At 46.7% G+C, this 27,772-nt stretch overlaps 1 protein-coding gene and 1 non-coding gene across 10 annotated transcripts in view; one reads left to right on the top strand and one right to left on the bottom strand.

The window, feature by feature from the left end:
* Nucleotides 1–27,772, bottom strand: part of LOC122434556 — a 456,430-nt gene that overhangs the window by 389,699 nt on the left and 38,959 nt on the right. The window contains exons 6-7 of one of the 9 annotated variants that reach the window (XR_006267404.1): nucleotides 26,456–26,558; nucleotides 16,136–18,240 (exon numbers count right to left, since the gene is read on the bottom strand). The exons of 4 other annotated variants lie outside the window; for them this stretch is intronic. The gene's annotated coding sequence lies outside the window, so the exon portion shown is untranslated. 4 more of the 9 variants (XR_006267405.1, XR_006267407.1, XR_006267406.1 and 1 more) reach the window with 4 other exon arrangements.
* Nucleotides 27,023–27,095, top strand: TRNAE-UUC. The gene has a single exon. It is a non-coding gene; the product is annotated as a tRNA-Glu (tRNA).

Raw genomic sequence — 27,772 nt, 5'->3', positions numbered from 1 at the left:
CAGTTTCCCAGCACCACTTGTCAAAGAGGTTGTCTTTTTTCCATTGTATATCCTTGCCTCCTTTGTCAAAGATAAGGTGTCCATAGGTTCGTGGATTTATCTCTGGGCTTTCTATTCTGTTCCATTGATCTATATTTCTGTCTTTGTGCCAGTACCATACTGTCTTGATGACTGTGGCTTTGTAGTATAGTCTGAAGTCAGGCAGGTTGATTCCTCCAGTTCCATTCTTTTTTCTGAAGATTACTTTGGCTATTCGAGGTTTTTGTATTTCCATACAAACTGTGAAATTATTTGTTCTAGTTCTGTGAAAAATACTATTGGTAGCTTGATAGGGATTACACTGAATCTATAGATTGCTGTTGGGTAGAATAGCCATTTTGGACAATATTGATTTCTTCCAAGTCCAGTGACACGGGTATGTTTCTCCATCTGTTTGTGTCCTCTTTGAGTTTCTTTCGAATCAGTGTTTTTAATAGTTTTCTATGTATAGGTCTTTTTGTTTCTTTAGGTAGATATACTCCTAAGTATTTTATTCTTTTTGTTGCAATGGTGAATGGTATTGTTTCCTTAATTTCTCTTTCTGTTTTTTCATTGTTAGTGTATAGGAATGCAAGGGATTTTTGTGTGTTAATTTTATACCCTGCAACTTTACTATATTCATTGATTAGCTCTAGTAATTTTCTGGTAGAGTCTTTAGGGTTTTCTATGTAGAGGATCATGTCATCTGCAAACAGTGAGAGTTTCACTTCTTCTTTTCCTATCTGGATTCCTTTTACTTCTTTTTCTGCTCTGATTGCTGTGGCCAAAACTTCCAACACTATGTTGAATAGTAGTGGTGAGAGTGGGCACCCTTGTCTTGTTCCTGATTTCAGGGGAAATGCTTTCAATTTTTCACCATTGAGGGTGATGCTTGCTGTGGGTTTGTCATATATAGCTTTTATTATGTTGAGGTATGTTCCTTCTATTCCTGCTTTTTGTAGAGTTTTAATCATAAATGAGTGTTGAATTTTGTCAAAGGCTTTCTCTGCATCTATTGAGATAATCATATGATTTTTATCTTTCAATTTGTTAATGTGGTGTATTACATTGATTGATTTGCAGATATTAAAGAATCCTTGCATTCCTGGGATAGAGCCCACTTGGTCATGGTGTATGATTTTTTTATTATGTTGTTGGATTCTGTCTTGCAGAATTTTGTTGAAAGATTTTTTCTATTATGTTCAATCAGTGATATTGGCCTGTGAGTTTCTTTTTTTGTGGCATCTTTGTCCAGGTTTTGGAAATTAGGGTGAATGGTGGCCATCATAGAATGAGTTTTTGGAAGTTTACTCTTCTGCAATTTTCTGGAAGAGTTTGAGTAAGGTAGGTGTTAGCTTTCTCTAAATTTTTGGTAGAATTCAGGCTGTGAAGCCATCTGGTCCTGGGCTTTTGTTTGCTGGAAGATTTTTGATGACAGTTTCGTTTCCTTGCTTGTGATGGTCTGTTAAGATCTTCTATTTCTTCCTGGTTCAGTTTTGGAAAGTTATACTTTTCTAAGAATTTGTCCATTTCATCCAAGTTGTCCATTTTATTGGCATAGAGCTGCTGGTAGTAGTCTCTTATGATCCTTTGTATTTCAGTGTTGTCTGTTGTGATCTCTCCATTTTCATTTCTAATTTTGTTAATTTGGTTCTTCTCTCTTTGTTTCTTAATGAGTCTTGCTAATGGTTTGTCAATTTTGTTTATTTTTTCAAAAAACCAGCTTTAGCTTTGTTGATTTTTGCTATGGTCTCTTTAGTTTCTTTTGCATTTATTTCTGCCCTAATTTTTAAGATTTCTTTCCTTCTACTAACCCTGGGGTTCTTCATTTCTTCCTTCTCTAATTGCTTTAGGTGTAGAGTTAGGTTATTTATTTGGCTTTTTTTTTTTTTTTTGATGTAAGCCTGTAATGCTATGAACCTTCCCCTTAGCACTGCTTTTACAGTGTCCCATAGGTTTTGGGTTGTTGTGTTTTCATTTTCATTCATTTCTATACATATTTTGATTTCTTTTTTGATTTCTGCTATGATTTGTTGGTTATTCAGAAGCGTGTTATTTAGCCTCCAGGTGTTTGAATTTTTAACAATTTTTTTCCTGTAATTGAGATCTAATCTTACTGCACTGTGGTCAGAAAAGATGACTGGAATGATTTCAATTTTTTTTGAATTTTCCAAGACTAGATTTATGGCCCAGGATGTGATCTATTCTGGAGAAGGTTCCGTGTGCACTTGAGAAAAAGGTGAAGTTGCTTGTTTTGGGGTGAAATGTCCTATAGATATCAATTAGGTCTAGCTGGTCCATTGTGTCATTTAAAGTTTGTGTTTCCTTGTTAATTTTCTGTTTAGTTGATCTATCCATAGTTGTGAGTGGGGTATTAAAGTCTCCCACTATTATTGTGTTACTATTAATTTCCTCTTTCATACTCGTTAGTGTTTGCCGTACATATTGCGGTGCTCCTATGTTGGGTGCATATATATTTATAATTGTTATATCTTCTTCTTGGATTGATCCTTTGATCATTATGTAGTGTCCTTCTTTGTCTCTTTTCACAGCTTTTATTTGAAAGTCTATTTTATCTGATATGAGTATTGCGACTCCTGCTTTCTTTTGGTCTCCGTTTGCATGAAATATTTTTTTCCAGCCCTTCACTTTTAGTCTGTATGTGTCTCTTGTTTTGAGGTGGGTCTCTTGTAGACAGCATATATGGGGGTCTTGTTTTTGTATCCATTCAGCCAATCTTTGTCTTTTGGTTGGGGCATTCAACCCATTTACATTTAAGGTAATTATTGATAGGTGTGGTCCCGTTGCCATTTACTTTGTTGTTTTGGGTTCACGTTTATACAACCTTTCTGCATTTCCTGTCTAGAGAAGATCCTTTAGCATTTGTTGAAGAGCTGGTTTGGTGGTGCTGAATTCTCTCAGCTTTTGCTTATCTGTAAAGCTTTTGAGTTCTCCTTCATATCTGAATGAGATCCTTGCTGGATACAGTAATCTAGGTTGTAGGTTATTCTCTTTCATTACTTTCAGGACGTCCTGCCATTCCCTTCTGGCCTGGAGGGTTTCTATTGATAGGTCAGCTGTTATCCTTATGGGAATCCCTTTGTGTGTTATTTGTTGTTTTTCCCTTGCTGCTTTTAATATTTGTTCTTTGTGTTTGATCTTTGTTAATTTGATTAATATGTGTCTTGGGGTGTTTCACCTTGGGTTTATCCTGTTTGGGACTCTCTGGGTTTCTTGGACTTGAGTGGCTATTTCCTTCCCCATTTTAGGGAAGTTTTCAGCTATTATCTCCTCGAGTATTTTCTCATGGCCTTTCTTTTTGTCTTCTTCTTCTGGGACTCCTATGATTTGAATGTTGGGGCATTTCACAGTGTCCCAGAGGTCCCTGAGGTTGTCCTCATTTCTTTTGATCCTTTTTTCTTTTTTCCTCTCTGCTTCATTTATTTCCACCATTTTATCTTCTACCTCACTTATCCTATCTTCTGCCTCCGTTATTCTACTCTTGGTTCCCTCCAAAGTGTTTTTGATCTCATTCATTGCATTGTTCATTTTTAATTGACTCTTTTTTATTTCTTCTAGGTCTTTATTAAACAATTCTTGTATCTTTTCAATCTTTGTCTCCAGGCTATTTATCTGTAACTCCATTTTGTTTTCAAGATTTTGGATCATTTTTATTATCATTATTCTAAATTCTTTTTCAGGTAGATTCCCTATCTCCTCCTCTTTTGTTTGACTTGGTGGGCATTTTTCATGTTCCTTTACCTGTTGGGTATTTCTTTGCCTTTTCATCTTGTTTAGATTGCTGTGTCTGGAGTGGACTTTCTGTATTCTGGAGGTCTGTGGTTCCTTTTTATTGTGGAGGATTTACCCAGTGGGTGGGGTTAGACGATTGGCTTGTCAAGGTTTCCCGGTTAGGGAAGCTTGCGTCAGTGTACTGGTGCGTGGAACTTGATTTCTTCTTTTTGGAGAGCAATGGAGTGCCCAGTAATGAGTTTTGAGATGGGTCTATGTGTTAGGTGTCACCTTGGGCAGTCTGTATGTTGACATTCGGGGCTATGTTCCTGTGTTGCTGGAGAATTTGCGTGGTATGTCTTGCTCTAAAACTTACTGGCTCTTGGGTGGTGGTTGGTTTCAGTGTAGGTATGGAGGCTTTTGGACGGTCACTTATTGCTTAAAGTTCCATGTAGTCAGGAGTTTTCTGGTGTTCTCAGGTTTTGGGCTTAAGTTTCCTGCCTCTGGATTTCAGTTTTATTCTTCCTGTAGTCTCAGGACTTCTCCAACCATACAGCACTGATAATAAAACTTCTAGGTTAATGGCGAAAAGATTCTCCCCCGTTAGGGACACCCAGAGAGGTTCACAGAGTTACATGAACAGGAGAAAAGGGAGGAGGGAGATAGAGATGAGCAGGAGGAGAAAAAGGGGGACTCAAGAGGAGAGAGACAGATCTACGCAGCTGTCTGTTCCCAGAGTGTTCTCCGTATCTCAGACACCTACAAGGATTCACAGAATTGGATTGGGAAGAGAAGGGGAAAGGAGGAAATAGAGGTGTTCTGAGGTAGAAAACAGAGAGTCAAGATTGGGAGAGAATAATCTTCGGTTTAAAGATAGGGCTTCTCTTTTTTTTTTTGGTAAGGTTATAGTGTAGTGAAAATGAAAATGAAGAGTAGTAGAGGAGTACTAGAGGACTTTAAAAGAAATAAGAGAAAAAGAAAAATAGAAAATAAAAGAGAAAACGGAAAGAAAAAAAAGAAGAAAAAAGAAAAAAAAGAAAAAAAAGAAAAAAAAAACAAAAAAAAAAAAAAAAAAGAAAGAAAAAAAAAAAATTTTTTTTTTTTCCCCTAATTAAAAAAATCGTAAAAATCTATGTAAATGAAAGTTAAGGAGTAATGGGGGAGTAATAGGGAATTTTAAAGGAAAATAAAAGAGAAAAAATAAAAAAGAAAAAATATAAAAAGAAAAAAAAAATTTTTTTTTTTTTCCTTACTTAGAAAAAAAAAGTAAAAATATATCTAGGAGTTTCTCTGGAGCTGCTGCGGTCAGTGTGGGTTCGGCTCAGTTTCAGATAGCTCCTCGTTCCAGCTTACACTTCTCGATATCTACAGGGCCCTTCCAGTGAAGTCGGTGTTTTCTAGAGGGATTTTAATCTGTTGCACCAGTCCCTTCTGAAGCGGTTCCCTTTGTTTATTTGGCTTCTGTTTGCCGGTCTCTTCAGACCCTCATTTCCGCCCTGACACAGGCGGGCTTTTTTTTTTTTTTTTTTAACTTTTGTCCTGTTAACTATTTATTTTTATTAATATTTTTAAAAATGCATTTATTTTTAATTGATTGATGACTGCTTTACAATATTGGTTTGATTTCCGTCATACATCAACATGAATTAACCATGGGTGTACATATGTCCCCTCCCTCTTGAGTCTCCCTCTCACCTCCCGCCCATTCCCACCCCTCTAAGGGTGGGAATTATTACAGATTATTACAGAGAATTAGTGGAGAAGGAAAGGGCAACCCACTCCAGTATTCCCGCCTGGAGAATCCCATGGACAGAGGAGCCTGGAGGGCTACAGGCCACGGGGTCGCAAAGAGTTGGACGTGACTGAAGGGACTTGGCATGCACAGAGAATTAGAATTCTAATTAGAGTCAGAATTATTACAGAGCCCCAGTTTGAGTTCCTGAGTCAGACAGCAAATTCCCACTGGCTATCTATTTACATATATTAGTGCATATGCATCCATGCTGCTCTCTCTGTTTATCTTACCCTCTCCCTCTTTAGGAAGTGGCAACCCACTCCAGGATTCCTGCCTGGAGAATCCCGTGGACAGAGGAGCCTGGTGGGCTACAGTCCTTGGGTTCACAAAGAGTTGGACACAACTGAGTGACTAACAGTTTCCCTTTACCCCCATCTTTGTCCATAACTCTGTTTTCTATGTTTGCATCTCCACTTGCCACTCGGCAAACGGATTTTTCAGTGGCTACCTGGTTTCTATAAGGAAGCTCTGTTTTTAGTATTTTTTGATTTATTTATTTTGGCTGTGTAGCATACAGGACCTTAGTTCTCCAACCAGCGACAGAAACGCATGTTCCCTGCTGCGGAAGCGCAGAGTCTTAACCACTGTACCGCCAGGGAAGTCCCTAGGAAAAGGTTTAATGTGCCCAGTTTCTTGCATCGTCTCATATCTAGAAAGGCCCTAAAATCACTGATGAGTTAGCAGCTCCTTGCAACTAGCAGCGACCCTCTGTGACCGGCGACCACCCTCTGCCAAACGTGTGTGTTTCATTGCACAAATTCCCCCTCACCAAAACCACGCTCTGCCAAGATACACAGTGACCTCGGCCCGCCCTCTCGGGAGCAGCTCCTCAGAGCTATCTGAGAGGCTGTATCCCAGGCCATCATCCTCATTTTGCCTCCAATAAAACTTCACTCACAATTCTCACGTCGTGCATTTTTTTTTTCCCCAGTCGACACATGTATTCTCCTTCGTTCATAAATCCAGTTTAGCGGAAAGTTACAGTCAACCCACCCAAAGCCTGCCTCAAACTCTTTTACCTACTCAGTTTCCACGATCATCCTCTGACACCCAAGGAAGGAACCTTGAACACCAGGAACCTTAGAACAAAGTGAAATTCCTTGTCCCCGTGAAGCTGCTTCTGTTGCTGATTTCCATTAGTCTCATATCTGCCTGAGGTTTTTCTCCCGTTTTCATCTTTGGCGTTCTTGTGTTTTCTTTTTTCTTTTTAATTCTTAAGTCTCTATCAAGTGGTCATCTTCCTGCAGCCAGCTAGCCAGCAGATTAGCTTTTTCTCACTTCCTTGTGTGTTTCTTTGATTCCTGAACCATTTTAACGCCGGCCTGACCCCAAGGATTTCTTCATGAGGGGACTAGAGGACCCACAGGTGAAAGCGAACCTGAAAAGCACTTCCCATTTTTTCTCCCCCTCTATTGAGCAAACAATTGAGTAAGAGCAACCTTCAAAGCCAAGGAAATGTTTCCAAAATAAATGCTCGCTTTGCCAGAAAATATCTGTGAAGGTATTTCAATAGCTGCAATAAAGCAAATACTTGCATAATGGGCGGACAACACATCAGACATAGTTTTGCATTCCTTTCTGAGCACCTGTGGCTACTCAAGCTTCGTTTCTGACCTGTCCAAGGACTCAGGAGATACGATGGGAAAGTATTTGTTCATTCCTTCCTACCGCACGCAGTGAACGTAGTAAAAAATATTGCATCTGCCAAGAGGATTTCTGTAGCGAACAACACACCCATTTCAAATTATGTGCAGTTGCTTGGAGTTCAGTCCTCCCAGTGGCAATCTGGCAGAAAACGACCGAAAAAGAATGAAAACTTGGCACCACCGAAAAGTAATTACAGCAGGTCTCGATTTGACGGTGAAGCGCCCCGGAGAAAAACATTCCCACCGAAGTTCTCTCATCGGGAATGGGCACTGTGCTTCCTCCGCGGTCACCACCAGCACACAGCCAGCCCAGAGACCGCAGAGAATTCATCCTTCTGTGTGACAAGAAATTCTATCAAAGTCTAGTCGGGGAAACCGTAACTGGCATAACCGACGTGAAAAAGGTGGATTTGTTGTCTAAACCGCTGATGAACTTTAGCAAAAAATAAACGTCATCCCCACAGCACCTATTTTAATGTACATTATGGGCCAAAAACGTATCTCCAGAAATACTTAAAACTGCAATGTTTTAATATATGTTGATATTTTAGCATACATTAATTTTAATGCTGCAGACCTTGCTGTGGCTCAGTGGGTAGGGAATCTGCCTACAATACAGGAAATGCAGGCAGACATGAGTTCAATCCCTGGGTCAGGAAGATACCCTGGAGGAGGGCAAGGCTACCCACTCCAGTATTCTTGCCTGGAGAATCCCATGGACAGAGGAGCCTGGTGGGCTAAAGTCCATGGGATCGCAGAGAGTCAGACATAACTGAGCAACTGAATACACCTTGAGCACACACATGAATTTTAATATATATTCATTTTAATATTTTATATATTGATATTATAGTTTAATATATATTGATATTTTATTGCAAAGATATATCTCTAGAAATACTTAAAATTTAACCTTATCTGGTCTACTTTCTTCTGGAAACTTATACTTAAAATTCCCTACACTTAGTAATGGAAATGCTGAAAATTCTACTTGGATAAAACTTTGAATTATAACTCTATAATTCCACCTATAGTTCCTAAATGACAAAGTTTAAAAATTACATAACAATTCTATGATCTGCGTCAGGAGTCCTCAAGCAGAGGCAAGTTTTTTTTTGTCCATGCTTCTGTTACCCAGAAAGGGAAATTTGCAATATTTGGAGATATTTCTGGTTTTCAGAACTGGGAGGAACCTCTGGATCTAGTGGGCAGAGGCCAGGCAAGCTGCTCAATGGCCTGTGATTCACAGACCGGACCCACAACAGACACACAGTCAAAGAAATGGAGACACAGATTGTAGTGAGCAAACGCATGGATATCAAGGTGGGGAGGGATGCTGACAGGATGAAATGGGAGGTGGGACTGACACATACCCGCTATTGATACTCTGTGGAAAACAGATCCCTGGTCCAGGAAGATCCCTAGGAGTAGGAAATGGCAAGCCACTTCAATATTCCTGCCTGGGAATCCATGGACCGAGGAGCCTGGTGGGCTACGGTCCATGGCGTTGCAGAGTCAGACAAAAGTGAGCACACACACACACACACATAAAATAAATAATTAATGAGAACCTACCATATAGCTCACACAGGGCCTTGGGATGACCTCAGTGGGAAGGAAATAGAAAAAGAAAAAGAGCGGATATATGTGCCCACATAGCCGATTCACTCTGCTAGACAGCAGAAACTAACATTTTACTTGTAAAGCAACTGAAATCCAAGAAAAAGTTAATTAAAAAAAAAACACAATTATCTAGCCAAAATGATCATAATGCTAAAGGTGGGAAACCACGGTTTACTTTAAGCATTTATCTTTTCTCGATAAATACGGTCTAAGGCATGAGGAAATACACTCTTTAAATTAAATATTTATTATGTATTCTGAGGGTCTGTACAGAAATACAAGTAACCTAGACATGGGATAGGAAATAGTCTTCTGGAAAGTAAAATCCTTTAAATCCCCTTTTCCAAATTATGATTTCCTATTTTCCTAAAGGAGCACCTAGGAAGTTCTTACTCCAAAAACATCTCAGTCTGATGAATTTTCCAGAAAAAAAAGAAAAAAAGATTCAAACGTTAAGTAAAATGTTCAATTTCTGTTGGGTTTCTTTTAATAAGCCACACGGACAAGATTAAAGGTGAAGAGTACGTGACAAATGAGTAAGCAAACTCATTCTGCCTTGTAGATATTAGGGTACTTGTCAAAGGAAGGAGCTGATGTTTCTCATCTCCACAACTCTCATAGCGCGATTTCATTACAGACTCTAATCTTGGTTGCTGGCTGAGTGAGCATCAAGGAAAGAGATCACCTTCTTTAAAAATTAAAGTGTTAAAATTGAGGACCATCTTAGCTCAGTTGGTAAAGAATCCGCCTGCAATGCAGGAGACCCCAGTTCCATTCCTGGGTCGGGAAGATCCCCTGGAGAAGGGATAGGCTACCCACTCCAGGATTCCTGGGCGTCCCTTGTGGGGCTCAGCTGGTAAAGAATTTGCCTGCAATGTGGAAGACCTGGGTTTGATCCCTGGGTTGGGAAGATCCCCTGGAGAAGGGAAAAAAGCTACCCACTCCAGTATTCTGGCCTGGAGAATCCCATGGACTGTACAGTCCATGGGGTCGCAAAGACGCGGACACGACTGAGCGACTTTCACTTCACTTCACTTTCGTCCAATCGTCAGCAGCTATGGGAACGCTCAACACACCATGGTCTACGACGGAATACAAGGAAAAGAACAGAGCATTACTTCTGTGCTGCCCTTGCGGCAAAGACGGGCAGCCCACACAGGTTCAGGAGGAAATACCAGGTAAGCTGCGGGGCATTCCACGCCAAGGACTGGCTTGTAAACGTCTACTGTGCCAAGATTAGGGACGTCAAAGCGGGCTTCCCTGGTGTTCCAGTGCTTGGCAGTCTGCCTCGTAATGCAGCGGACACTGGCTTGATCCCTGGTCTGGGAAGATCCCACATGCCTGGGGGCTACTAACGCCGTGCTGAGCCACAAATACTGAGACCCACCCTCTAGGGCTTGAGAACCACAACTGCGGAAACCTGCGCTCCGCAACAAGACAAGCCTCTGCCATCCGAAGCCTGCTCACCACAACCAGGGGATGGCCCCTACTCGCGGTAACTGGAGGAAGCCTGTGGACGGCACCCAGGACCCAGCCAAAAATAAAAAAGTGAATAAATAAAACAAACAAAAGAAGATCTGGCCCTGACCAGGCTCAGGGGATACTTGTCTTGTGTTGTGTTAGCAGCGTGGTGGTGTCCGACTCTACGACCCCGTGGACTGCAGCACACCCGGCTCCTCTGTCCGTGCGATTCTCCGGGCAAGAATGCCGGATACGCCGGATGTTACACTCAGAGTCCATGTCTCCAGATGACACTGCAGGAGAGGGTGAGCTGAGGAGAGACGGTACAACGCAGACACAGCCTGGACACGTGCAGGCTCGGGGTGATGTGTCCCGACGGAAGTTAGCCCCGGGAGGGGTTGCACGAGAGAGCCGGCAGCCCAGCACAGAGACCGAGGCGCTCACGACGGGGACAAGGAGGAAGATGGAGGCTTTATACAGAGGTGAGAGGCCAGTCCGTCCTCGACAGCAAAGCCAACACCACGCCTGACTCCCAGGCTGGCTTGCAGAGGGCGTCCGTGAGACATCCTCACACAGACAGTTCTTTACTGGCTCCGTCGCGTCCGGCTTTTTGTGACCGCCATGGACTGTAGCCCGCCAGGCTCCTCTGTCCAGGGGATTCTCCAGGCAAGAATACTGGAGTGGGTTGCCATGCCCTCCTCCAGGGGACCTTCCCGACCCAGAGATGAAAACCCAGGTCTCCTGCATTGCAGGCTGATTCTTTTACGGCTGAGCCACCAGGGAACCGTGAGTTCTATATATTGAGGCAGGTCTAAAAAAAAAAAGAAAGAGAGAGAAAAGGAGATTAAACGGGGGAAAAGTGATAAAAGGAGATAAAATGAGGGCCTCCGCCCAGTTCCCAGAACCTCAGCATTCTAAGTGTTCATTGCTCCACTGTGGTCGGGGGCAGGCAGGCCAAGTCAGATCTGCATTTGAATCTCAGCACGGGAGGCTGAAAAGGACAAGCAGTCTTTTTTTTTCTCTTGAAGTGGAAATTCAAGCCGGTAACAATATTCCCACTTCAGTCTTGCCAGAGGGACAGACTCCAAGGCTTCAGGCGTAGGATTAAGTTCCTCCATCCTGTGAGGTGCTACAGAGGGAAGCACTTGCCAAGACGTTGAGTCTTCCAACAGACGGCAGAAAAGCCCTAATGGGGCTTTTCTGACACATGGGGGTGGGGGGGGGGACTGGATCGGCTCCCTGAGAACCACACAAGAACCAAGGTGCCCTCTCCAGCATCTTCTGCTAGAGACCAGCAATTTACGGACATTGAACGTGACTCACTAACTTTGTAACAATCATAATAAGTGAATCGCAGCAAGCTGAAACAGTATTTTACCATTTGCTTGCCTTTTTAAAAAATATACGCTAAAACTAAGAAACCGATGTTCTAAGTTCAAACTATATATATATATATATATTTTTTTTTTTTTTTTTTTCCAAAGTATAAACAGTTAATTTGAAAACAGCCTGATGCTGGGAAAGATTGAAGGCAGGAGGAGAAGGGGACGACAGAGGATGAGATGGTTGGATGGCATCACCGGCTCGATGGACATGAGTTTGAGTAAACTCCGGGAGTTGGAGATGGACAGTGAGGCCTGGCGTGCTGCAGTCCACGGGGTCACAAAGAGTCAGACACGACTGAGCGACTGAACTGAACTGAGACATTTAATAAATGGAGACAGACAACATTATAGAAAATCAAAACTCTATCTAACCATCACATTTGTGACAATCATGCTATTCCTATATTTTTTTTCCAGAGAAACTTGCTTTTTACTTTTATTGTAAATTTTTTCTTTCGTATTGGGGTATAGAGCCAATTAACAATTTTCTGAGTGTTTCAAGGTGAATACAGAGAAGGGACTCAGCATACATATACATGTATCCATTTTTAATAAAGAAGTGAGAGCAGTTGCTAGTATAATTTCCACAAACAAACACGCCTGTTGCCGCAGTAGGGAAAATAACATTTTTTAATTAGTTAAGAAGCCTGGTATTAAACTTACAACCAGAGGTAGGGCAAAGCCTAGCTATCCAAGCAGAGATAGTTTTTTTTTTACTGTAGCACAGTGCCCCCTGCAGGAACAAGTAATGTCCTTTATTTCAGAGGCCACATTTTCAGCCATCTCCATTTTCTGTGTTACATTTGGTTACTGAGTAAAGTAACAGATAGGTAAAAGTCTGCTAGGATATTTCATTCTGAAATCACACTATGTTTGAAGCATTAGTTCAGATTACAAACAATGGGCAAAAATAAATCTTTAGTTTCTTCTCCAGAAGAAAATATTAAACCACATGATAAAAAATTTCCACAAAGGGAAGCTGTTTGCCAACCATATATAATAGACAGATACAAATCTCCTTTGAAGCAATATAAAAATACAAACTAAAGTTCACCACTACATGCCATGTCTCTTCATTTTGCAATGATGAAATGAATCCCACAGTCGGAGAACAAATTAAAAGACATCACAGTGTATTCATCATAGTGTATTTCTGCATATGTGCTTTTGCTTTAAAATAAAAAGAAAGTGAAAGTGTTAGTCGCTCAGTTGTATCCCACTCTTTGTGACCCTACGGACTGTGGCCTACCAGGCTCCTCTGTCCACGGGATTCTCCAGGCAAGAATACTGGAGTGGGTTGCTATTTCCTTCTCCAGGGGATCTTCCCCACCCAGGGATTGCACCCGGCGTTGCAGGCTGATTCTTAACTATCTGAGCCACCAGGATATCGGTTTATCTAAAGTTACAGCTTTATCCCAACATTCTATTTATGGTACATAAACTAAGTCCACAAATCTAGTGTATTCTGAGTAAGCGTGGTTCCATTCTGAAAGGGGTGGGGAGTAAGAAATTAAGAATTAAAATGTCAAGATATTAAATGTAAACATAGATATTTTCTCTATCCAACTGACAATTGAAAAAAAAAAAAAAAATAGACGAGCATCCAAAAGACTTCTCCTATCATCACAGGTGGAAAGGAGGGAGAAGACCCAGGAGTCGGGGGTTGATGGGGAGGGCTGAACAGACGGAGCTCTGGCCCAGCCCGAGGGAATCGGGGAGGGAACTGGGGAGCAGAGAGCCTTTGAGAGTCGTACTGTGTCAGGCTGGCTGGCATGGCAGGGCTGGGTCTCCCCCCACCTCAAATGCTCTTCAGATGCCGGTCACCCCAGCAGAGACAAAGCCTTGGTCAGAGGGAGGCCCTGCAGCTGAAGCAACTCACTCCTAATTGATGGAGTCCTTGAGCCTAGGAAAGAAAACAAGGGTCCCAAAGGCCCTTGCTGCGTCATCTCACTTCAGGGAAAACCAAACCCAACTTTAGTCCTGCCCTGATGCTCCGGGCTGCTTGCCTCTACCTGGGACTTATCACCCCCTGCCCAGAACCCTCCCGCCCCCTGTTCAAGGACAAATGCCATCTCAACTAAAGAGTACCCAAAACGTCCCACCTGACTACCGTTTCCCTTATCGCTTCCACAAACCTCCCTTTAAACATGAAGCCTCCCTGATCCCTCTCGCGCTCAGCCTGGTCATCAGGCCGATTTTCGCCCCTCCTTGCCCGAATAAGGGTCACCTACCTCCGCTGAGGTCATCTCTCCTTCTCTTCTGCCTCGGCCCGAACTATACCTTACACTAACTGTGCCCCACGCACCCACCCACCCACCCACGCTGGGCACCCGGAAGGGGCAGCCCCGCCCACCTCTGTTGTCCGTCCCTGTTCAGGGATCGTGTCCGTCTCCTCTAGACCCTGGCTTCTGCTCCAGGAGGGGAGTTCAGCGCCAAGTCAGGAGGAGAAACCTCGGCTCCCAGCAGTGCATATCAATGCTAGACACCCCCCACCCCCCCTCAGACCTCTGAACCTCAGGGGTCACCTCTGCGGGCCGGCTGGCTCCCCTGATGGAGCCACGCACATCCTCCTCACCGAGGCCAGAGCCCAGAACGCTACGCTCTTGTGCATGCAGCCTCGAGGCACCTCTTCGCTGGAGAACACAGTATCAGCCACCCTTATCAAGTGAAACCAAAAAATATCAAGGGGACCGTTTTCAGGGACAACCAGCCTAGAGGGACAGCCTGCGGACGCAACAGCCTTTTAGGATCCATGGGCAGGAAAAGCCAGACAGAGGGAGACAGTGAAATGCCCAGGATTTTCATTCTGTTGGTAAATTCAAAACATAAAAAACGAGAAGTGTGCAGGGAGAGTTAAAAAAAAAAAAACCCAGGTGACGCTCTCAGGAAGATTGCTAACCCTGCGGCATCTCAATAAAAAACTACAGGAGGGACTTTGGAGCCGAGAGGATTAAAACCCCCCTGTTGTAACGACTATGGGTGTGCCTCCCGCCAGGCAGCTGATCTTGCAAAGACCGCCATGAAAGCCTGATTTCTCACTGCATCTCGTGTCTCCCAAGTCCATTCCCTGCTTTTCGTTGCTTTTTGTTCTTAAAATCGGCCTGCTTCGGAGCATCCTGCCCCTCTGCCTGGCCCTTAAACTACATAAAGCACCTTTGTTCAGAGCCCTGTCCACGCGGGGACGGCAAGAAGGAAGAAATTAACACACACTTCCCTGCCCGAGGCTTGCCATTCCAGGAGACACTGGCAAGACCGATGGCCTTTCTTACCTTGGTTTCCTCACCTCCCCCTTTCTTCTCATCCATAAAAGAACCTGGCACCCAGAGCCCCGATAAGATGGTTACCCTGAGACATTACCCTGCCATCCTCTTGTTCGGTCTGCTGTCTGAGTAAAGTTGGATTCCTCACCTCAACACCTCATCTCTGATTCACCAAGCAGAGTGAGCTTTGACCCCGTAACAGTCTCCTCAGACACACAGTCACACACTCAATCCCTGACTGCGTCTACCACAGCCTGATTTCCTAGAGGAAATCAACCCTCATTATTCATTGGAAGGGCTGATGCTGAAGCTCCAACCCTTTGGCCACTTGATGCAAAGAGCTGACTCACTGGAAAAGACCCTGATGCTGGGAAAGATTGAGGGCAGGAGAAGGGGACGACAGAGGATGAGATGGTTGGATGGCATCACCGACTCGATGGACATGAGTTTGGGTGAACTCTGGGAATTGGTGATGGACAGGGAGGCCTGGCGTGCTGCAGTCCATGGGGTCGCAAAGAGTCGGGCATGACTGAGTGACCGGATGACAAGCCATACCCTGAAGGACAGCAGCCGATCTTCCCCGCCTCACTGCTCCTTAATTCTCAGTCATTAATTTATCTTCTTCTCTGACACCAGTGTATCGTCCGGCTTCCACCTGATACGGGGCCAGGCTTGAGCTTCTGATTCCCGAGTCCGTCTATTCTTAGATTCTGGCCCTGACACCGTTTTCCATTTTTGCTCATGGAATCGGGGCCACGGCAGAAACACGTGCAATTCCATGGTGTCCAGCATCAGGGGGCGCACTCTGTAAAGGATTATCTCTCTGAGCCGTTGGTGCAGTTTTTTCAGAACACAGCCCAGGAGCACCTCTCCTGAATAAAAAGAGCATCTCCAAAAAAAAAAAAAAAAAGAGCATCTCCAAGTCCATCACGGGCTTCCCAGGGGGCAGTAGTGGTGAAGAACCCGCCCTGTCAATGCAGGAGACGTAAGAGACTCGGGGTTCGATCCCTGGGTGGGGAAGATCCCTGGGTGGGGAAGATCCCCTGGAGGAGGTCACAGAAGCCCACTCCAGTATCCTTGCCTGGAGACTCCCATGGACAGAGGAGCCTCGTGGGCTACTGTCTCTGTGTTTACAGAAACTCAGACATGTGCTCACACGCTACGTCCATCACAGAGGCTCAGAGACGCTCTTTAGTATTGAGGGTTGGCCTTGGAGAGAAGAGAAAGGATCGTCACCAGTGATCTCCATCAGGACAAATTGTTATCTAATATTCGACTGCTGGAAATGCTATACAACTTATAAATCACTCACATGATTGCGCAAGATAAAGAAATGATAGAAGAAATGATGGCGCAAGATAAAGAAATCATTCATTTGATAAAGAAACACCACCACATGTAATTACCATTATCTTCACAGCCATCATTTAAAAAAAAAATCAATAGGCTACTAATGTGAAAAAAAAAAGAAGCTATCTGAAGGTGATTCTCTGAGAGCATATCTTTTAAACAGAAAAGATGGGAAATGGGCTCTCTGCTAAGTTTTACAAGTTTTCCATTTCCTCTGCTTTTTCACTTAGGTGGTTTGTACGGCTTATGACAACCTTTGAGACGTTTGAAACATTGAGGCGTCTTCCCTGAGAAAAATGCAGCTATGGGACAGGCATGTGCAGTTTACAGGTGCTCACGACCTCCCTAAAGACCACGCATAGATTCGGGAAGATTTCCGTGGGCTTTAGAATTTGGTAGCCAGGGTGAAGCAGAACACGCATGAAGTCTGGGTTCAAGGTCTGGGCGTTGACTACTTACTACTGCCATAGCGTCATGCAAAGCCGCACCCTCAGGGACACTTTGTCAGCTCTAGCAGGAACATAATTATTTTATGTAATTACACTTTACACAGGGTTTATGGGCATCACATGCTAACACCAAGAAGGGAAACTTCTGCTCAGAGCTGGCCTACTTAAAAAAAGACTCAGACTAACAAGAATGTTGTTTATGTTACACTGATCACTATGACTTTCTACAGATTGATGCCTTTCTTCAACTCTTCTATGCTTCTTGACTGGATCAATCAATTCCCAAAACTGTTATTTATTCCTTTCTCATAAAATGAGTCAAGTGTTTGCCCGAAAGATTTTCCCCTAAGTTAAAATTTGGTTTCAAAACGCTTAATAAACCATTCACATGGTATTTAGGCACTTGTGTGTCGAAAAATACCGAAAATTTGATTGCGTAGCCTTGATGGGCCATGTCCGGGCTATGTGTGGGCTAAGTCACTTCTGTTGTGCCCGACTCTTTGCGACCCCATGGACTGTAGCCCGCCAGGCTCCTCCGTCCATGGGATTTTCCAGGCAAGAACACTGGAGTGGATAGTCATACCCTCCCCTCCAGGGAATCTTTCCGACCTAGGGATCGAACCTAGGTCTCCTGCATTGCAGGCAGATTCTTTACCATCTGAGCCACCGTGGAAACCCATACTCCATTTATAGCTATTAAAAATTTCTTGTGCCATATTCCTTGTGCTGGACAATATCTCCTTGTGGCTTACTATTTTATACACAGTATGCTGTACCTCTCACACCCCTCCCCTTGTCTTGCCGTGTTTTCAACAGCGAAAACAGCAGGATCGTCCTGCAGAAGGCTGAGGACATCAACCCCGGGTGTGTTCCATCATGCCCTTGCCAAATTACCACAATATCACTCTGAAACCTCTTTGGACTGTCTCTAACCTCGATGGACATAAGATGCGTTTGCATGCTGTATTCTGTTGGAGTGATGGAAATACGATTAATGAAATAGGATATGCGGGCGTTTAGAGAACTTTGTCAATCTACACGCGATATCAGAGTGAGAGAGAGAGACAGAGCGGTTTCACATTAACGCCAGGATCTGAGAGCCTCCGGACTCAGGAGAAGGCACTTGAGCAGTTACTGACTCTTGAGCGTTCGTTCCCTTGTTTGCCAAAGCTCGCTCTGCTGAGAGAGGTCGTCTATACTCAAGTCCCCCAGCTGCGTTTGATGATTTAACAGATGACTTGAGAAGCTAGGCTTGGCATCCCTGACGTCTCAGGCCCTGAAGTCATCCTTCTGATGCACAGAGGAGGTTCCTATCACAGGGAGAAAAGTGATCTGCGTGGCAGAGAAGGTGTTCCAAGCTCCAGACATCTGTTTTCAGCTTTGGATCATTGTCACTCTGTCACCGTCGACCACCGCTTTCAGGGAAGAGTCCCAAGCGAAGGTCAGGGGTAGCAGACCACCCTTTTAATGAAGATTCTCTGGGGCACCAGGACTTTTGAAAGGGTTTGGGAGAGACTGTGCCTGACAGAGCAAAGACAAAGATGGGTTAGAGGGTCTGGGATCTTTTTTCTCCTGATCTTAAGTTTAAAAAAGCTAGAACGTAATAGAAGAGGTTAGGAAGAACCCTGAAAGGAAGATCTTGCCACGGCCAATTTCACATATTTAATTATCTCGCTTCAGTATAATCTGAGTCTATTTGTCACCTCCCCAATGGAGCATCTACATTCTCTATATTTGAAAGGATGTTTGCAAAAAGTCCTTGCATGTAGCCATCTCTTTCTCTCTCTTTTTTTTTTTTTGGTGTGTGTGTCTATCTCTTAAAACAGCTTCTAATCAATGGTTCCTAAGCTGCAAGTCCCCGAAGATTCAGGCAAGTGTGGTTCATCCCTTCTCAGTTACAAACAGATGATGTCCACCAGCTCAGAGCTTTGCTAGCTCTAGAATAGTTTTTGAAAAGTCTAAGTGTGTTACTTACAGGGAAAAAGTGAAACTGTTAAGTCAGTCACTCATGCCCGACTCTTTGCGACCCCATGGACTGTAGCCCGCCAGGCTCCTCTGTCCTCGGGATTCTCCAGGCAAGAATACCTGAGTGGGTTGCTGTTACCTTCTCCGGGGGATCTTTCTGGACCCAGGGATCGAACCCAGGTCTCCTACATTGCAGGCAGATTCTTTACCATCTGAGCTATCAGGGAAGCCCACCCAGGAATGCTTTCAACATCCCTAACAAGTGAGTTGGTAACTGGGAACGAAAAATTGAACACAAGTTGCCTTTTCTTTGGCTGTGAACCATGAGCTGCAAGCCCAGAATACTGTCTGCAAAAACAGACATTTTATTTAAGAGGCAGCAACATCAACTCCACTTTCTTCCCCATAACACATCACTCCCAGTCAAGGTCTGGGGGAGGAAACTATTAAATAATGTGTATTTAACTGAGTAGGGCCTCCCAGGCAGGTCAGTGGTAAAGAATCCACACGCCAGTGCAGGAGACACGGGTTCCATCCCTGGGTCGGGAAGATCCCCTGAAGGAGGAAACGGCAACCCGCTGCAGTATTGTTCTCTGGGGGAACTCCCGTGGGCTAAAGCTCCCGGCGGCCTACAGTCCTTGGGGCTGCAAAAGAGTTGGACACGACTGAGCAACTAACGACCCGCACCCCAGGTAACTCAGGGCAGGCAAGCAGTGAGCGTGGCCCGTCCTCTCCAGCTCCGTCCCAGCTAAGGAACAGGACGCTCTGCAGGCGTCCAGGGCAGACACCTGGCAGGCAGCACGAGAAGTCTGGGAGAGTGAGGACACTGCTGAGCACAAGAGGTCCCCACATCTCCGAGTGTTCCCTGGGAAACTGGCCGCGGGCCACCTCCCGAGAGCTCCCCAGAGAGGCCCCAAGCCACAGGAAAGCTCTGCAAAGCCAGCAAAAGCGGGAGTCCTTCAGCAGTGCCTGACTCTGCCACCCCGTGGACGGGAGCCCGCCAGGTTCCTCTGTCCCTGCGATTCTCCAGGCAAGACGCCGGAGTGGGCGGCCATGCCCTCCTGCAGGGGATCTTCCCTGACCCAGGGATTGAACCCGAGTCTCCCACACTGCAGGGTGCTTTAATGCACCCGGACCTGACAGGGGATCCCTCTCAGAATGGGCCAGGGGAGAGCCCGTCCCTCTCGGCCATGGAGTCATCATTTTGGGCACTGTGACATTCCTCTGGGAATACAGCACTTTCTGATGGGAGCTCACCTGTTTGCTCTGCAATTCTTCTTCCCACACATGTGGTGGGGAGTGTGGGAGCTCCAGGTGGGGTCCCCCACCCCTCTGTCTCTCTCTCCAGGTGGGGTCCCCCCGCCCCTCTGTCTCTCCCTCTCCAGGTGGGGGTCCTCCCGCCCCTCTGTCTCCCCCTCCGGGTGGGGGTTCCCCACCCCTCTGTCTCTCTCTCCGGGTGGGGGTCCCCCACCCCTCTGTCTCTCTCTCCGGGTGGGGATTCCCCACCCCTCTGTCTCTCCCTCTCCAGGTGGGGGTCCTCCCGCCCCTCTGGCTCCCCCTCCGGGTGGGGGTCCCCCACCCCTCTGTCTCTCTCTCCGGGTGGGGGTCCCCCCACCCCTCTGTCTCTCTCTCCGGGTGGGGATTCCCCACCCCTCTGTCTCTCCCTCTCCAGGTGGGGGTCCTCCCGCCCCTCTGTCTCCCCCTCCGGGTGGGGGTCCCCCACACCTCTGTCTCTCTCTCCGGGTGGGGTTCCCGCCTCTCTGTCTCTCCCTCCAGGTGGGGTTCTCCCCGCCCGTGTCTCTCTCTCCGGGTGGGGTTCTCCCTGCCCCTCTCTCCCTCTCCAGGTTGGGTCCCCCGCCCCTCTGTCTCTCTCTCCGGGTGGGGGTCCACCGCCCCTCTGTCTCTCCCTCTCCAGGTGGGGGTCCTCCCGCCCCTCTGTCTCCCCCTCCGGGTGGGGGTCCCCCACACCTCTGTCTCTCTCTCCGGGTGGGGTTCCCGCCTCTCTGTCTCTCCCTCCAGGTGGGGTTCTCCCCGCCCGTGTCTCTCTCTCCGGGTGGGGTTCCCGCCTCTCTGTCTCTCCCTCCAGGTGGGGTTCTCCCCGCCCGTGTCTCTCTCTCCGGGTGGGGTTCTCCCTGCCCCTCTCTCCCTCTCCAGGTTGGGTCCCCCGCCCCTCTGTCTCTCTCTCCGGGTGGGGATTCCCCACCCCTCTGTCTCTCCCTCTGGGTGGGGGTCCTCCCGCCCCTCTGTCTCTCCCTCCGGGTGGGGGTCCCCCACCCCTCTGTCTTCTCTCTCGGGTGGTCCACCGCCCCTCTGTCTCTCCCTCTGGGTGGGGTCCTCCCGCCCCTCTGTCTCCCTCTCCGGGTGGGGGTCCCTGCCCCTCTGTCTCTCCCTCCGGGTGGGGTTCTCCCCGCCCCCGTGTCTCTCTCTCCGTTTGGGGGTCCTCCCACCCCTGTCTCTCTCTCCGTTTGGGGGTCCTCCCACCCCTCTGTCTCTCCCTCCAGGTGGGGGTCCACCGCCCCTCTGTCTCTCCCTCTGGGTGGGGTCCTCCCGCCCCTCTGTCTCCCCCTCCGGGTGGGGGTGCCCTCACCCCTGTCTCTCACCCTCATACCTAAACGTGAGCTACAGATCTTCCTGTGAGTGCAGTCTCCACAAATCCATGGTTCTGGTGACTGACAACTACTGGAATCCCAATAAAACCGACTGCCATTCTTTCATCCCAGTTCTACAAGACTTTGTTGTTGTTGTTGTGGACCACTTTTAAAGTCTTTATGAATCTGTGACAACACTGCTTCTGTTTTCTGGTTTGGATTTTTGGCCCCGCGGCATGTGGGATCCTAGCTCCCCCGTCAGGGATGAAAGCCACATCTCCCACATTGGAAGGCAAAGTCTTTACTAGTGGACCAGCCGGGAAGTCCCTCCCCTGTCCCCAGACTCTTCACCTTGCACGTTACTGCACATCCTTAATCATAACCCTCAGTATTTATGTATGCAATCCCTGACACGCTGAACTTGTCACAGCACCCCCTGACATCTTGCGTAAAGTGCCTGTTCAGTGGCTCAGTCGTGTCCGACTCTTTGCGACCCCATGGACTGCAGCACGCCAGGCCTCTCTGTCCATCACCAACTCCCGGAGTCCACACAAACCCACGTCCATCAGGTCGGTGATGCCACCCAGCCATCTCATCCTCTGTCGTCCCCTTCTCCTCCTGCCCTCAATCTTTCCCAGCATCAGGGTCTTTTCCCATGACCGACTTATTTTCACTAAAATGGTGTCGACTAAAAAATGAGTCACAACCTGGGAGTCGAGAGGTTTTTGTTTTGTTTGTTTGGTGGGAACGTCAGGGTCTTTTCCAAGGAGTCGACTCTTCGCATCGGGTGGCCGAAGGATTGGAGCCAACGATGTTCTCAAGTGGCGTGCTCTGCGGTGTGGGCAAACTGCCTTCAGACACTCGCACCGGGGCTTATTTGAGGGAATCGCTTTGCTCTGGGAGCCTCTTCCTACCCCGCAGTGGTGGGTGGGTCCCACTCCCTTCCCTTTCTCTCTAACAACTTCCCGGCGGGACCCTAGTCAGCCGGGACTCACCCAGCCTTTCCCAGCCCATCCCCCCACTCTCCAGCCTGGACCCCTGGCCTCACAAGCCCCTTCCAGGACTCTATTTCTGCACACCCTTCTCCCTCAGAGGCGCCCGGGGGAATTCCAGGGCCAGAGGACCACACCAGCTCAGGGGCGCCCCTCCCACCCCGGGAACCTGGGGAATAAGCTCCCCCTGGCCCTGAGGAAGCCGAGACACACAGGAGTTTGTCCTCAGGTTCTTTCTCAACTTATGCCAGGCATTTCTGGTTCCCAGCGGTAAAAGGATCACTGCGGGGCTGAATCAAGGGAAGTACCTTAAGAAAGAAAGGAGTCCTGCTGCTTCCTTTATGGACCAACGAGGAAGACAGGAAATGGGAGGAAAGGGTGTGCCCCGTACTCCGGTTTCCGCCATCTCTATAAGCACAGGTTGGATCCCCGCGTCGGGAAGATGCCCTGGAGGAGGGCATGGCAACCCGCTCCAGGATTCTTGCCTGGAGACTCCCATGGACAGAGGGGCCTGGCGGGCTGCAGTCCACGGGGTTGAAGGAGGAAACAGACAGAGCTGGACTCCGTCTTAGGCCAGGCTGCGAACATTAGGCGACACGCCTGGTCACCCTCCCAGTGGACTCTGAACTTTGTGCCGGGGTCTACGGAAATGGCCTACCAATGGGAAACCAGACCCCCGGGATGAAAGCCTCAGGACTTGGACTCTCCCTTGCCTAAAAGAATGTGCTAATTATCTCTGTAACAGAACACAGTCGTAAATCCCGTAAATCCCGTTATGTTTATCGGGATATGAATAAATGTCCACTGTTTAACTATCTAGGCTTATGACACATGAATCATGGGTTAACTTTGATCGTATCTCTCTCTCACCTTGTTCAGACTAGTTTCAAGGAATTTGGGGAGATGGGTTTGAGCACGTACACTTAGGGTATATCAGGTTTTCACAAAAACTGGTCGGGGTCCTTGGCTAAGAGCAGACTCTGCCTGGGGCCCGTCGGTGTAATAAATTGCACTCCATGATCTGCACTGTCCTTCTGAGTGAGTTTGCTTCCCGGAACGCGTGGCTATAACGCAGTGGCAAGGACCCAGCACAGACATACATAATAACCAATTAAAAAAACAAAAATAGGTAAAGCTGAAAACAGTGAGATTTTCTTCTGAGTAACAACAACGCAGTTCACCCCAACTTTCAAAATGTTTCTCGAAGCGCTGAGCATTCTCCCTCCTCACACAACTAAACGACCAGCTGTCATCTGAGTCTAGGCAGCCAAGCAGCAAAGCCAGCGAAAGTGGCTTTGCGGGTGATACTGCGTGAGTGAAAAAGGGTGAGTGCTGACTTGCTCCTTGGTCGGTGTGCAAAACACACACTTTTACTGCATGTTATAAAAACTTCACACTTACACATCATAGCTTGACTTCCACATACACAATAATGAAATCTAACAAATGCAGCTGAGTTACTTACTATTTTCAAGTCTACTGTGGCTTACCACAGATGCTTGCAAACGGACCAGAAACATGACTTCCACTTATAATTTGGATTCAAAAGAACCACACAACGACAAATTAATTTCTAAGTAGACTATTGGGATACAACTTCTTTGTAAACAAATTGTTATTAACTTTCTTTTATTTACAGTAGTAGGCAGGTAACTCGAGCCGTGTCTGTCTCTATAACAACATCAAGAACAGCACCTAAGTGACAATAACAATTATTGACTAATACGCATGCATAGCAGTCTTCAGGGCAGGAAGACACCCTTGTGAGGGTGTCTGTTAAAGGACTTGAGTGTGTTTTGTTGTTCAGTCATGTCTGACTCTTTGCGACCCCATGGACTGCAGCACGCCAGGCCTGCCTGTCCATCACCAACTCCCGGAGCTTGCTCAAACTCTTGTCCATCGAGTCAGTGATGCCATCCAACCATCTCACCCTCCGTCATCCCCTTCTCCTCCCACCTTCAATCTTTTCACAGCATCAGGGTCTTTTCCAATGAGTCCGCTCTTCTCATCAGGTGGCCAAAGACTGCTGAATGTTGAACATCATGTTCAGAATAATGATGTTCAGGGCTTCCCTGGTGACCCAGGGGTAAAGAATCCGCCTGCCAGTGCAGGAGACAAGGGTTCAACCCCCAGTCCAGGAAGATCCTACAAGCCGCAGAGCAACAAGGCCTGTGCACCAGAGTTCCTGAAGCCTGAGCGCCTAGAGCCCACGCCCAGAGAAGTCATCTCAAGGAGGAGCCTGCGCACGCAGCTAGACAATAGCCCCGACTTGCCGCAACTGGAGAAAGAAGGATGCTTCAAGGCAGATGAGAGGGCTGAAGTCTGACCGATCGTTTCACTCATCTCATGGATGGACGGCAGGGTCAAACCTAAAGTGAACCCAGCTCCCCCGCTGGCCTCCAACAGGATCGAGTTTCTGGGACTTCCAAGCAGAGGACGAAACCCTTGACTTCTGGGACACAGTGAAGTCAGCTGTACTCCAGAGGCTTCTGGGGGAACCTACGTGCTGGACACCTCCACCCCGGTGATGCCTGACACCCGAGTATCATCCAAGCAAGCCCGCCTGACGCTTGCTGATCTGTGTGCCTGGAGGGTCACCAGCTGTGTGCCCATGTAACCAAGAGCTCAGAGATGCCCAGCAAGACGAAGGATGCGTACTGATTAGAAACACCTCTGGAGCTTTAGGGGGAAAGAAAGGCAATTCTTGTGTGTTGAGTCCTGCCCCAGCCCACAGATGCGAGGCCTTGCACCAAGGATGCCTCCAAAGCTGACCGAGCCCCCTTGTAACCGCTGCCAAAAGCCCCCCGATCATTACTCAGAAGCTTCCTTGCTCCCAACCAGGCAGAGATGCCCACTCCAGCAAACACCCCCCAAACCAGTCACCTAACGCCAGCCTTCCAGCAGGAATTTTCTTTGTCTTGAGACTATAAAGACTGGCTGTTAACCCATGAAAACTGTCTGTCGGGAGGTCGGCCTGAAGCACTCACACTGCCCACTTTATCTCTGCTCTTTGTTCTTAATAAACTTTTCACCCCCTTCTGAAATGCCCTGTGTCTGGGAATTCTTGTCCAGGTCCTCAGACTGCCTCAACACCGGGCATTTGTACTGAGTATCCGTGTTTAAAAGCAACTGGACTACATGGTGATCTCTTACGTTTATCTTGTTTTTTCCGCTTTTTCTATTTCATAAAGAATCTGCCCGCAATGCAGCAGACCTGGGTTTGATCCCTGGGTCGGGAAGATCCCTTGGAGAAGCAAATGACAACCAACTCCAGTATTCTTGCCTGGACAGAGGAGCCTGCAGGGCTACAGTCTATGGGGTCCCAAGAGTCAGATGCAATTTAATAACTAAACCACCACACACACACATAAATAGTATGTACAATATAATCTATATATTTTAGAAAACTTAAAAAAAATTTTGCCTATCTAAAAAATTGATGACATTTTGATTCGACTTGTTTGACTTAGTGTGAATTGAATGCTAGATTTCTAATTTATATTCACTCAAAACTCTGATATAGTTCCATGTATTTTGGTATCTAATATTACTGCTAAAGGGCTTTCCCCGGTGGCTCCGTGGTAAAGAATCTGCCCGCAATGCAGGAGATGTGGGTTCAGTCCCTGGGTTGGGAAGATCCCCTAGTGAAGAAAATGGCAACCCACTCCGGTATCCTTGTCTGGAGAATCCCATGGACAGAGGGGCCCAACAGGTCACCCAGTCCATGGGGTCACAAAGAGTTGAACACGGCTGCAGTGACTGAGCACACATTCACATCACTGCTAAAAGTTTAGAAAGTTTATTACCTTACTGATTAAAACATTTTTTTTTAATTGGACTTGAAACTTCTAATCCAATTCTGAGAATATAAAGAAAGATCATGTTATAAAGAGAAAGGATGCTGTAATAATGCCTGGCCAAATCTTCTGGGGGCCTACGAATCCCAAAATGCTTCTGTATGAGTTTGCCGCCACAACACAAATGGACTTCACGGCTCTGGAGGCTGTCAGCCCGAGATCAACGTGCAGGTAGGTTGGCTACTCGTAACTGCCCTCTCCTGGGCGTGGAGACAGCCGTCTCCTCATTGGGCCCTCACGCGGTCATCCCTCTGGGTGTGTCTGTGCCCTCATCTCTTCTTGTAAGGCCGTGGGTCAGAAGGAATTAGGGCCCAACCTAATGACCTCATCTTACCTTCATTCCTTCCTCCTCCAATTACTGTCACCTTCTGAGGCCCTACGTGTCAGGATCTCAACATATGAATTCTGGGGGGGTGACACCATTCAGTCTAGAGCAGCTCCTCAGAAAAAGAAATAATAAATAAATATATATATATATACACACACATAGATATATATATATATTTCAGGGCTTCCCTAGTCGCTCAGATGGTAAAGAATCAGCCTGCCATAGAGGACACTCACTTTCCATCCCTGGGTCTGGAAGATCCCCTGGAGGAGGGCATGGCAACCCACTCTAGTATTCTTGGCCAGGAAAAATCCCATGGACAGAGGAGCCTGGTGGGCTACAGTCCATGGGGTTGCAAAGAGTCGGACACCACTGAAGCAACTTAGCATGCGGGGGCTCACTTCAGAACATGGCAGTTTGGGTCTTCACCTCCTTTATAATATAGCTGAAGCATAAATAATATACCATAACATTATACCTCAATAAAGAATCATCAACCACCTGTTATTTGGCTAGGAGACTAGATGTGGGGTGATGAAAGGAGGTTAAGAAATGGGCTATATTGCTTGGACTTCCCTGGTGGTCCAGTGGTTAAGACTTGGCGCTTTCACTGCCAAGGGCCCAGGTTCCATCCCTGGTCAGGGAACTAAGATCTCATAAGCTTGGTCAGGGAACAAAGATCTCATAGGCCTGGTCAGGGAACAAACATCTCACAGGCCTGGTCAGGGAACTAAGATCTCACAGGCCTGGTCAGGGAACTAAGGTCTCATAAGCCATGCAGCACAGACGACAGGAACAGAATGAAGAAACAAGATAAGTGATTAAATGGTTAATGCCACTAGGGGATTATACGTAGAAAACTATGGGAAACTGTTGCACATTAATGACTCCTCGAGAAAGCACCAGTTGGCTTAACCACAAAACCAAGCTGGCTTGCTTAGCAACAAAAGCATGCTACAGAAGCACGGGACACACCCCCAAACTATGAAACAATGGCGGCAGGAGCCCCACATCCTGTCCAGGGAGCTCAGTAGGTTCCGTTCAGTCGCTCAGTCGTGTCTGACTCTTGGCGACCCCATGGACGGCAGCACGCCAGGCCTCCCTGTCCCTCACCAACTCAGTAAGTTAACGACTCTCAAAAACAGGCTCTGGTGCACATAAGAAAAAATTGCTTATGGGAAGGTGACTTTTCAAAACGAAAGACCCTCATTGTACTCGGACCTGAAAATATTTTTTCCAAAGTGCTTTATGACAGTCCCAGCCTGACCACATGGGGACAAATTTCCCTGGCCTACCTGGGGGAGGAACTGATGTTGGCAACAA

This window comes from Cervus canadensis, chromosome X (assembly GCF_019320065.1).
Source record: "Cervus canadensis isolate Bull #8, Minnesota chromosome X, ASM1932006v1, whole genome shotgun sequence".
Lineage (NCBI taxonomy): Eukaryota > Metazoa > Chordata > Mammalia > Artiodactyla > Cervidae > Cervus > Cervus canadensis.
Note: the sequence above shows the minus strand (reverse complement) of the source record. Positions and strands in the feature narration are given on the sequence as shown.